This window comes from Bos indicus x Bos taurus, chromosome 4 (genome assembly GCF_003369695.1).
Source record: "Bos indicus x Bos taurus breed Angus x Brahman F1 hybrid chromosome 4, Bos_hybrid_MaternalHap_v2.0, whole genome shotgun sequence".
Lineage (NCBI taxonomy): Eukaryota > Metazoa > Chordata > Mammalia > Artiodactyla > Bovidae > Bos > Bos indicus x Bos taurus.
The window spans coordinates 24,071,878-24,084,112 of record NC_040079.1 but is presented as its reverse complement, the minus strand read 5'-3'; positions in this window follow the sequence as shown (position 1 = coordinate 24,084,112).

Sequence of the window (12,235 nt, the reverse complement as noted above, 5' to 3'; positions counted from 1 at the left end):
TCTGCTGGCACCGTGCCTTGCAGCCCGAGGTGGGGAGGGAGTTTGGAGCTATTGAATGCTCCTCTCTTACTGGAAAGCCCATGGCTGAGTGAGGAGGGGCAGAAGGCAGCAGCATCTTGGTTTCATAACTGTATCTGCAAAGACCCCCGGTGGGATTGGTCGGTGTCAGGTCAGGCATGACTCTCCTGAGAAGTGCCAGTAGGAGTAGGGAAAAGAGATGAGTCTTTAGAGTGATTTACAGTGAGAACACAGGGATCCCAGAAGGGTTGCTTTTGGCAGGAATAAAAGGATATTAGAAGGAGTTAGAAAAATTCAGCAACTCTTTAGTAAGGATGGGGGGTGGGGTGCAGGAGTGGAGATTTCAGAGCAGGGTAAGGTCGAAATAGTCCTAAAGCTACCCTGAAGAAGGCATTTGGCAACTTTTGGGTAAGGACAATCCCTACAGGTCTCTAGGTGTCAGAGAGGTCTCTGGGTATCCTGGGGTGTCAAAGTGATGCAGTGGCACCTCTGAGAACATTGTAAATATGTGGGGACAGTTTTTGATTTCTGGATGACTTAAAGAGTGTATCTGGCTTCTAACACGGACACCAGGTTTGTTAGTGCTCTTGTAATATGTAAGACAATCTCAAACAGTAAAGATTTTCCCAGTTCAAATGCCAAGGGAGTCCCATTGAGAATATGAGATGATATCTCAAAATGCTTCCAGTTCTAATAACCTAATACTCTGTGATTTATCCTGGCTACAACAGTTTGTTTTCTTCAAAGATGAAATGGGGAAAAAATTGACCATCTCAATATATGCAGAGAAAGGGATTCAATAGGACTCAATATGCATTCATGATTAAGGAAAAATCTCTTAGCAAATTAGGAGTAGCCTCTTAACTTAATAATAGTATCTACTTGTAAATGCTATCTTACCATTTATAGTATCTACTTGTAAATGGTATCTTACAACAAATATTATAATTTATTATGTGCATGCTTATTTGCTCAGTTGTGTCTGCCTCTTTGTGATCCCAAGCACTGTGGCCCACCAGGCTTTTCTGTCCATGGGATTTCCCAGGCAAGGATACTGGCGTGGGTTGTCATTTCCTTCTCCAGGGATCTTCCTAACCCAGGGACTGAACCCACGTCTTCTACACTGGCAGGTTGTTTCTTTACCACTGAGCTACAGGGAAGCACGTTAACCAAATTAGAAATTTTAATTTAAAAAAGATGCAATTTATGATAGCAAGAAAAACTAAAAAATATCCATGAATAATTATAACAAGAATCCAAGCAATGTGCAAAGAATTAAACAAATTAGGAGATAGACCATGTTTGTGAATGGGAACACTATTATCAAGATACTGATTTTCCCAAAATTTGGCTATACATTCAACACACGTATAACAGAAATTTCAATGTGAAATTCATATAAAACAAACGTATATAAACAGTTAAAATAATTCTGAGAAAGAAGAGAGGATGTCTTACTAAATAGAAAGACAAAGTCATAGTAAAAATGTTGATATATTATTGACATAGGAGTACACAAACAGATCAATAGAACATAATAAAGAGTCCATATACAGATTCAAGCACATACAGATCCTTGATATTTGATGAAGGAGGATTTATAAAATGATAAGGAAAGAAAGCCATCTTCTTCTGGGGTAACTGAATTCAAATTTCTGATGTTTGGATCACAAAGTCATGGGTTCTAAGCAGCTTTGGTGTTTCTTTTAGAACAATCTTGTGGCATATTGAAGTATTCTCCCTATTAGGATATCTCTGGCAATATTTTCCCAGCCTACTTTTCTGACCTTGCCAGAATTTTTATAGACTATCTGATATCATTTAATTATGCCACTGTTTGCTTGAACAAGCTATAGTGAATTCTGTCATCTGCAACTAGGAAAATTTGAAATATATATATATATATATATATATATGTAAAATCCCATATCCAGGTATATATCCTAAGAAAAAACTCTCCAACATGTGTGCAGTTATGTACAAAAGTACCCACGGTAAATTTGATCATGCTAAAAAACTGGAAATGAACATGTCCAGTAGGTAAAGAAAAAAAGAAAACTGTGACAGAGTCATGGTAGAATCTTATACGGCAAGGAAAATGAATTAACTAGATCTGCATATATCAACCTGGATAGGTATCAGATGCATAATACTGAGTGGAAATGTAAATTACAGAGTACTCTGTTCATTGATACCGTTTACACAAAACTCAATATTCATATGCATACACATAGTCTATATATTTATTTTTATATAAAATGTAAAAACAAGACAGAAAAATATGTATCTAAGTTGGTGATAGCTATTGTACCTGGTAAGGGAGGGTAGAAAATGTAATTGAGGATAATAACAGAAATAGCTTTCATTTTTTTCTAGAATCATTCCATTTATCTTATTTTAGAAAATAAACTGTAAATTACTTCTGGGTGTTGAGTGTGTGGTATTTATTATTCTTTGTATTTTTCTATATTTCTTAAACCCAAGAAAAAGGAAGAGGAGGAGGAAGAGGAGAAGAAAGAGAAAGAAAGAAGGAAAGAAAGAAAGAGATGAAAAGAAAGGAAGGGAGGAAGGGAAGAAAAAATAGTACCTATGGTTTTACAAACTTCCACATACAAATAATCTCAGGGCACATTTCTCCTTGAAATCAGTGATATGCACACACACACACACACACATGCACAGTTTTTAAAAACTAATTGTTTTTAAAATTATTTTCATTACATAATGAGAACCATGTTTCCTTTTTATGTATTACCTGCTAGGAAATACAGCTAAATTTCAGGCTCAGTAGTGATAATTAACTCATCTCAAGTACTTGGTAATCTCTATTTACTTAATTTTTGAATTTTTTTTTATTATCTTATTTCCTATACTACTTCATTTCAAAATTCTCGAAGCCAGGCTTCAATAATACATGAACCATTAGCTTCCAGATGTTCAAGCTGGATTTAGAAAAGGCAGAGGAACCAGAAATCAAATTGCCAACATCCATTGGATCATCGAAAAAGCAAAAGAGTTCCAGGAAAACGTCTACTTTTGCTTTATTGACTACGCCAAAGCCTTTGACTGTGTGAATCACAACAAACTGGAAAGTTCTTCAAAAGATGGGAATACCAGACCACCTGACCTGCCTCCTGAGAAATCTGTGTGCAGGTCAAGAAGCAACAGTTAGAACTGGACATGGAACAACAGACTGGTTCCGAATCAGGAAAGGAGAACATCAAGACTGTATACTGTCACCCTGCTTATTTAACTTATATGCAGAGTACATCATGTGAAATGCCAGGCTGGATGAATCACAAGCTGGAATCAAGATTGCTGGGAGAAATATCAATAACCTCAGATTTGCAGATAACACCACCATTATGGCAGAAAGTAAAGAGGAACTAAAGAGCCTCTTGATGAAAATGAAAGAGGAGAGAGAAAAGTTGTCTTAAAACTCAACATTCAGAAAACTAAGATCATGGCATCCAGTCCCATCACTTCATGGGAAATAGATGGGAAACAATGGAAACAGTGAGAAACTTTATTTTTGGGGCTCCAAAATCACTGCAGATGGTGACTGCAGCCATGAAATTAAAAGATGCTTCTTGGAAGAAAATCTATGACCAACCTGGACAGCATATTAAAAAGCAGAGATATTAATTTGCCAACAAAGGTCCATGTAATCAAGGCTATGGTTTTTCCAGTAATCATGTATGGATGATAGAGTTGAACGATAAAGAAAGCTGAGTGCCAAAGAATTGATGCTTTTGAACTGTGGTGTTGGAGAAGACTCTTGAGAGTCCCTTGGACTGCACGGAGATCCAACCAGTTCATCCTAAAGGAAATCAGTCCTGAATATTCATCAGAAGGACTGATGTTGAAGCTGAAACTCCAATACTTTGGCCACCTGATACGAAGAATCGACTCATTGGAAAAGACCCTGATGCTGGGAAAGATTGAAGGTGTGAGGAGAAGTGGACGACAGAGGATGAGGTGGTTGGATGGCATCACTGATGTGATGGACACGAGTTTGAGTAGGCTCTGGGAATTGGTGATGGACAGGGAAGCCTGGTGTGCTGCAGTCCATGGGGTTGCAAAGTGTCAGACACTGAGTGACTGAACTGAACTGAACTGATTTCATTTCATAAACTATCTCAAATGAACTTGCAAAATCTTTGGAGTACAAATAACTTAAAAATGCAGAATAACTTTATTCCCTAATTTTTCTATTTCTGAACTAGAACCGTATAATAGGAAGGTGTCATTGGTAAATCGTACAATTTGGGTCCTGGATGCAATTTTTTTAAGTGCTCTTAAATTATCTTTGTTCTGTACTTTGGAAGTTGCTTAGGTGCTGGGAGTGGGTATGGTGGGGGTAGGGTTGGGGAAGCAGTGGGAAGTGGGCAGGGGCTTGTCCTTTATCATCAGGCACTATGGGGCCTCTTTGATTTACAGTAAGATGCTGACTCTTATGCCATATAGGGCTCAGAACTAGGCATCAGGGGAATTAGCAGAAACTGCTCCTGGTCTTGACTGCATCATGGATTTGCTCTATGACATTGGTCAACAAATATAATAATGTCCATGGAAAGAGCTTTGAGTCCATACATCCTTGGCTTGGAATCTGGGTATGGTTGTTACTACCTATGTGACAGTGGGCAAGTTACTGTCTCTGGGCTCTGGTTTCTTGATTTACAACAAAGATGACATTTCTCACAAGAATATAATGAGGACTAAATGAGTTCATTTGTCTAACATACAGTACCTGGCATAATTGGAGACCAGGTAAACAGTTTCTATTTTTGCCCCTCACTTTTATTACATCTACTAGATAACATGGGCTTCCCTGGTGGTTCAGTGGTAAAGAATGCAGGAGATGTGGGTTTGATCCCTGGGTCAGGAAGGTTCCCTGGAGGAGGGCACAGCAACTCATTCCAGTATTCTTGTCTGGAGAATCCCATGGACAGAGGAGCCTGGTGGGCTACAGTCCACAGGGTTGCAAAGAGTTGTACTTGACTGAAGCAACTGAGCTCACATGCATGCACCAGATATCATAGTTGTAAGGATAAGATATAATAAGCACATACAAAAATTGTTTGAAGGAAAGGAAGAAAACTACAGGAAGTCCCTTACGTACAAATAAGTTTTGCTGAGAATGTGTTTGTACATGCAATTTGTTAATAAGTCCAACAAAGTTAGCCTAGGAACCCAACTAACCAGGTGGCACTAGAGGTAAAGAGTTCACCTACCCAAGCAGGAGCCAAGGGACACGACTTAATAACTGAACAACAGCAACACAAATGATACACAGCAAACAAAAATCAGAAAAAACTTTTAATCTTACAGTGCAGGGAACATGGGTTCAATCTCTGGGTTGGGAAGATCCCCTGGAGAAGGAAATGGCAACCCACTCCAGCATTCTTGCCTGGAAAATCCCATGGACAGAGGAGCCTTGATGGACTGTAGTCCATAGGGTCACATAAGTGTTGGACAGGACTTAGCGACCCAACAACAACAATACCTTGAAAAGTACAGTACAGTACCAGCTACATCAATGCTGCTTTTATATCTGCTTTGGAGCATCCTGGGCTGGAAATAAAGATACCGTACTACTGTACTGAGCTTGTGGAGGAGGTACGCACGTGACAATGTATGCCAGACACATGAATTAACTTCTGTGATTGGAAATGTGAGCGTATGTTCGTATCTTTGAAAACTCACAACTTGAAGGTTCGTATGTATGGGACTTACTCTATTTTAAAAAGCGGAGTATTATATATTATGAAAAGTTTTTTAACCCTGAGGCAAATTTGTCAGCAATTTAAGTTTATCTGTCTTACAGATACTGCCATCTTCCTTGACCTAAGGAATGGTTTATAGTCAGCGCTGTACTATTCTCACTCCAGTCCCCGAATAACAACAAATGGGCTCTTCCCCACATGTTACTACCACCAACCAGCTCCTTTTGTGACTTAAATCTGACCGCCCTCCTGAGCAGTAAGCTTATGACACTGCTCCCTGGGACTTTGTGCAGGTGACAGTTATGTAGAGTAGGAGGGAAATGTATCAAGGGGGAAAACGTGAAATATGTGGACATGGGAAGGACTTTATGGTGTCTCTTCTCCAGCCTCACTCCTAGTTTTTGACTGAGCACTAGAGGGCACGGGAGCTTCCCAGATGGCACTAGTTTTTTAAAAAAAACAAAACCCGCCTGCCAATGCAGGAGACATAAGAGACACAGGTTCAATCCCTGGGTTGGGAAGATCCCTTGGAGGAGGGCATGGCAATCCACTCCAGTATTCTTGCCTGGAGAATCCCATGGACAGAGGAGCCTGGGAGGCTACTGTCCACAGTGTTGCAAAGAGTCAGACGTGACTGGAGCGACTTAGCATGCACACACACACAGGGTGTGGACTAGTAAGCAAAGCAAAAAGAGTTTTGTCTCAGATTAGACTAACCTGTGTGTGGGGTAAAACTCAGTGGTTAGTTATAAAGGTTCATTGCTCACTAAGTCAACTTTGACTGTCTTTCCCCAAGGCTGCTCTTGTCTGCAAGGTGTCTTGGGAATCTAAGTCATTTGTGTCTACTCTGCCTTTGAAACATGTAGCACCATGTCCTTGGAGAGAGAACAAAGGGCATGCGGAAATCACAGACCCTTTTTGGTCATTTGGCCCAGAAGTTGCACATACATCATTGCCCCTTATAAACCCGAACATGGTCCCAACTTGATTGCAAGAGCAGCTTGAAATGCAGTCACAGGAAAGGAAAGGAGGCTTGATGAGCACTGAATCTGATCTCTGCAATGAAGTATTTCTGTGAAGGATACAGACAGTGTTCCATCAGGGCTCAGCTAACAAGGGCCACACGGTTGAACAGAGGGAGTTCTCGCTTTTCTGTGGGAAGTGATGCCTCTGTGATGGCCGGAGGGAATGGGCATGTTCATGGTTTTGAGGCTGCAGCACTGTATCACCCCTGGTCAGGAAAGCTTCATCCTTCAGGGTTACCAGCTGTGATCAGGGACCACTCTCATGTGTTTCAGGGTGTGGGGAAGAAGATCAACAAAGAGAGAATTTCACAGAAGAACATGAGACCTGCATGTAGACATATGGAGTCTCCTGAATACTTGGTCTGGAATTTGTCAGCTGGGGGCTTGTGAGGGCTATCAGCATTAATACCATCCCCACAGAACCCATATGCTGGTAGAGCCTGGGGACATTTGGTTTATATCCCAACTGCTTGTCAGATAAGAACATGAATCATCTACATGGCTGCATTTTTAGCACTTAGAAACCATTTCCTATTTAGATTGAGCCTGAACAGCTTAGATTCATACTCTATTATGAGCTTTTAAACGCTTGAGCTCAGAGGTCCTCAAGGTGTGATCCTGGGACCAGCAGCATCAGCATCACCTGAGGATGGGATAGAAATGCAAATTCTTAGCCTCCATTTCAAACCTAGTAAGTCAAAAGTACTAGGAGTAGGACCCAGCAACCCGTGTTTTCATAAGCTTCCCCTCCCCGCCCCCCTGCCCCAGCATCTGATGCTATCTATACAAGGTCAAGTTTGAGAACCATTCATTAGCTTATTTAATCTTGGTTACAGCCCTTTCCTATTACAGAATAGGAAACGGAGGCCAATGAAATGACAAAGCATCATATTTTGAGTCAAAAACGTAACCTCAGGTTTCCTGACACTAAATGCTATGCTCAAACCTGGGGTTAGCATCCTTTCCCAGGCGGAAGTGTAAACTCTGGTGTTTTAGGTCATAAGTCTGGGCTGGAAGGGACACAGAGAAAAATTTTCTTTTAAATTTCTCATTTTACAGATGAAGAAAATGAAGCCCAGAGAGGTTAGAATGGATACTTAATGGCCAAGGCAGTAACTGGAACAGTTTCCTGGAGCCTGGGGCAATGAACTTCCCATTAGGGCATGAAGAAACCATAATTTAATTTTGTCAGAGGCCCATGTTTCTGCTTAACTGATCTGATTAAGTCTGAATTGGGACAGGCCACCTGCGTTTTCTGCATCTCTCCCCCACTCCCTTCCCCTTCTCTGGCTCTGAAAGAGTCTGTAAAATACCATGACTCAGCTGCTGCTTGAGCTGGAGGGACTGGTGTGATCTAATAACAGAGGACATCCAAAGTGAATTTTCAGTGTTGTACCAAGCCTAAGTGAGGAGTCCCTGAGTAACTGGGGACCCACTGGGGGCCCTGGGAATACTCGGACTCTTTGACTTGCAAGTTCTGCTTGACATCATGGATTTCAGTTCCTTGGCCTGGAAAGGGTCTAAATCAAGCTCTCCTATCCTTCTTTGGTTTTGAGGGTATAACTTTGCTGTGCATGTTGTAAATATTTAGTGAAAACTTGAGCCTAGGATTTGAGTCCAGAAGACTCACACTTACCAGCCATGTGATTTGACTCTGTCACGTAATCTCTTTGTACCTTCACTGCAAAAATGTAGAAAGCATCCTTCCCTTCACACTGTTAGGAGATTTAAATGGCACAGAACCATGGGAGCCCTCAGATCTGTGCTGAGAAGTGCCAATTACCACCTTCCTCTTGTTTTGGATTGTTTGAAAAAATTCCTCATTTTTTCTTGTCTTTGCCAATTTAATCAGTACCCTATGGAAAAACGTTTTTTAACCCCCTTCTGGTTCAAATTTTTTTTTTACTGAAGTATAACACACCCAAATGAGTGCATAAATCATAAATGCACAACTCAATGATTTTTCACAAATTGAGGACACCGAAGTAACCTGCACTCCAATTAAGAAACAGAACTTCGGGACGTTCCTGGAGGCCCAGTGGTTAAGACTCCACACTTCCAATGCAGGGGACACCGTTTCCATCCCTGGTCAGGGAATTAAGATCCTCTATGCCGCGTGGTGCAGCCAAAAAAAAACCAAAACAGAATATCACCAGTATCCCAGAAGGCCCTGGGTGCCTCCTTCCAGACACTACCATCTCTCCACCCCAAAGGGTAACCAATACCTTGACTTTAACACCATAAATCAGTTTAACATGTTATATAAATGGAAAAAAGTGAAAATGTTAGTCTCTCAGTTGTGTCCAGCTCTTTGCAGTCCCATGAACTGTAGTCCACCAGGCTCCTCTGTCCATGGAATTCTCCAGGCAAGAACAAAAGGAGTGGGTAGCCATTCCCTTCTCCAGGGGATCAGCCCAAAACCTAGGGATCAAACCCAGGTCTCCCACATTGCAGGCAGATTCTTCACTGTCTGAGCCACCAGGGAAGCTTTTTTCTTATATAAATGGATTAATAAAAAACTGTCGTGTCTGGCTTTTTTTGTTCAACGTTATGTGTATAAGGCCCATATACTACTCTCTTTATAATTTAATGCTTAATTATATCTCTCTCAATACTTTGTAGCGTCTTGTATGACTCACTTTCTGCTCCATGTCTTGTGCCCATAAAGTATCTTTAGGCAGCTGATGGGCTTTGCTAACCATGATGGACTGTTGTGCTTTCCCCATCTACCTATGGCTTTAATTAAGTCAGGACTGTGGGTCTTCAGAGGATGACAGTCAGGGTACTTAAGTAACTGAATGCCTGCTGAGCCCATGTCCTCAGCGGTGAGATCTCCTACACAGGGACGCTGGCCCCAGACAGAAGACACTTCGGCTGTCCTGTTCTGGACTGCCTCTTCTTTCCAAAGGAAATGACCCAGAGAGGGCTGCTTCAAAGATCTGCTTCTCTTCTTTGCATGACTGAGACATCTTTTCTCTGAAAGCCCTGGGATAAATAATAGATAAAATCACTGCATTTGAATGGGACAGCTCCTGGGACCTCAGAATATTTTACTGTGGCATTAAAGGAAATTCTCTTCCCCACTCCCCATGGAGGTGAGGAGGGGACAGGACAGACTTCTGCTCAGTGCTATGGTGTCTAGAGAAGCCGGATAAAAATGAGATCCCAGGATCTGGGCTACTTTCTTCTGGTTGTTTGAGGAAATGTCCCTTTGTACCCTGGGGCACCCTGAGATGTGCCTAAACGTGTAAATAATAAAGAAGGCTCTGTGGGTACCTAATACATTTCTATTCGCTTTAGATTCTGCAACACAAACCCAGCCCTGCACAAACCACCTCCCAAACAACAAAAAAAAGACAAACCACAGCTTCTAAGGTTTTGGAAAACAATGGCTTGGCTGTACTGCCTTAAAGATCCCTCAGTGCTGATTTCTCAGTGGTTGAGGCTTGATGTCCGTAAAGTTATGATGTTGATTTTTGTTTGTTTGTTTGTTTTGTTTTTAGGATAATAAGATTGTAGATGGGAAGATTTTAGAGTTCGAATGTCCTTCAAATAGCCAGGCCACTTATTTGTGACAAATGTCCCTTTCATTGCATCCTGGAAAAATTAGTTACCTATTTTTTAGCTTTTTTCAGTGAAGAGGAGCTGACTTCTCTGGCTTCAGCTTCCTTTGAGACAGTCTGTTCTCTTGCTGAACAAGGGAAAGTCCCTTGTTGAACCCAAATTTTCCTCTAATAATTTCCATCCATTAGCCCTTTAGTTCTTTCCTCTAGAGCCATCCAGACTCATTCCAATTCACATAACAGATCTTTAACTATTTGAAAAATGGCTCTGATGTAACCCCCTTAGGTTACTTATTGAATTCCTACTTTTGACAGGAATTGAACCCTCTCTTTTCAAAGATAAATGTTTCTAGTTTAAAAAAATTTTTTTATATGAAGTGGTTTTCTAACTTCACTTTTCAGTGCTCTCTGGTTTGTCGGGTGTCATTCTTGAAATGTAATGCCTCATGTCAAGATGTATTATTCAATCATCAAAATTAGAGAGAATTGTAATGCTGACATATTAGTGGTTCAATGGATCGATGGATTTCAGTGAAAACCCAGGAACAGTCCCAAATAAATGTACCAGATTTTAGTGTGTGATAAGATTTCTATCTGTATAATTCAACATAATAAATTCCAGATGGATTAAAGATTTCAATGTAAAGCAAATGTCTCAAGAGAAAATATTGATATGGTTGTATACTCTAAGGGTGTAGAATGTCTTTCTAAGCATAATTCTAAAGGCAGAAACCGTAAAGAAAATGACTAATAAGTTTGATGACATAAATGCATTGCATATGTGGAAATACCTTCAACAAATAAAGAGGCAAATGATAAACTGAAAAACATTTTTGTAACATCCATATCAAATAAAGGATGAATATACTTACTATAAAAAGATCTCTTAAAATTAATTTTCAAATAAAAGATGAATCATTTTAATAGAAAAAGCAAAGGAAATAAATAGGCAATTTAAAAAGAGATTTAATATAGCAAATAGATGAAAAATGTTCAGCTCTACAAGTAAAGGAAAATATTCTCATTAAGACAAAATATTATTATTCATCAATAAAACTTTTTTTAAGGACAGAGAGAAAAGCTCCATTAACTATAGTCAGTGTCAGCAGGCTATGGGAAAAAGTAGACACTCATGTTCTACTGCTTAAAGGTGAATTTGTACAATCTTTTTGAAGGACTGTTGGCAATATTGACAAAATGAATCAAAAACTTAAAAAAATGTGCACACCATTTGATTCAACAATTCCACTTCTGGGTAATTACCTGATGTAAATAATCAGTATTATGTTCATATGTGTATTTATGTAGATACGAAATGCTATGTATTTATGTGCATGTACATGCCTGCTGTGTTGCTGCAGTTGTGTCTGACTCTTTGAGACTCAAAGGACTGTATGTAGACCTCCAGCTCCTCTGTCCAGGGGATTTTACAGGCAAGAATACTGGAGTGGGTGGCCATGCCCTTCTCCAGGGATCTTCCCAACCCAGGGATTGAACCCGAATTTCTTATGTCTTCAGGGTTCTTTACCACTAGTGCTACCTGGGGAACCCATTTATGTGTGTATGTTGGCTCAGAAGGTAAAGAATCTGCCTGCAATGCAAGAGACCTGGGTTCGATCCCTGGGTTGGGAAGATCCCCTGGAAGAGAGCATGGTAACAGCTGCCCACATCAGCTCCTTATCCTGTGACTCATCCAGCAGCTAAGGTTCTGAGATCTGGGCTGCACTCTAAGAAGTTAATGAGAGGAGTGCTGTTGGTTAAGCTTAGGGCCCGGGTGTGGGAGAGATGAGCTGGGCAGAACCTGTACTTAAACAGGACAGCAGGACTTAGCCAGGGTTATTGCACATCACTCTACATCTCCATGACCTTCCGTCTGGGCTCTGTGCTCGGGAGAAGGAGAAAG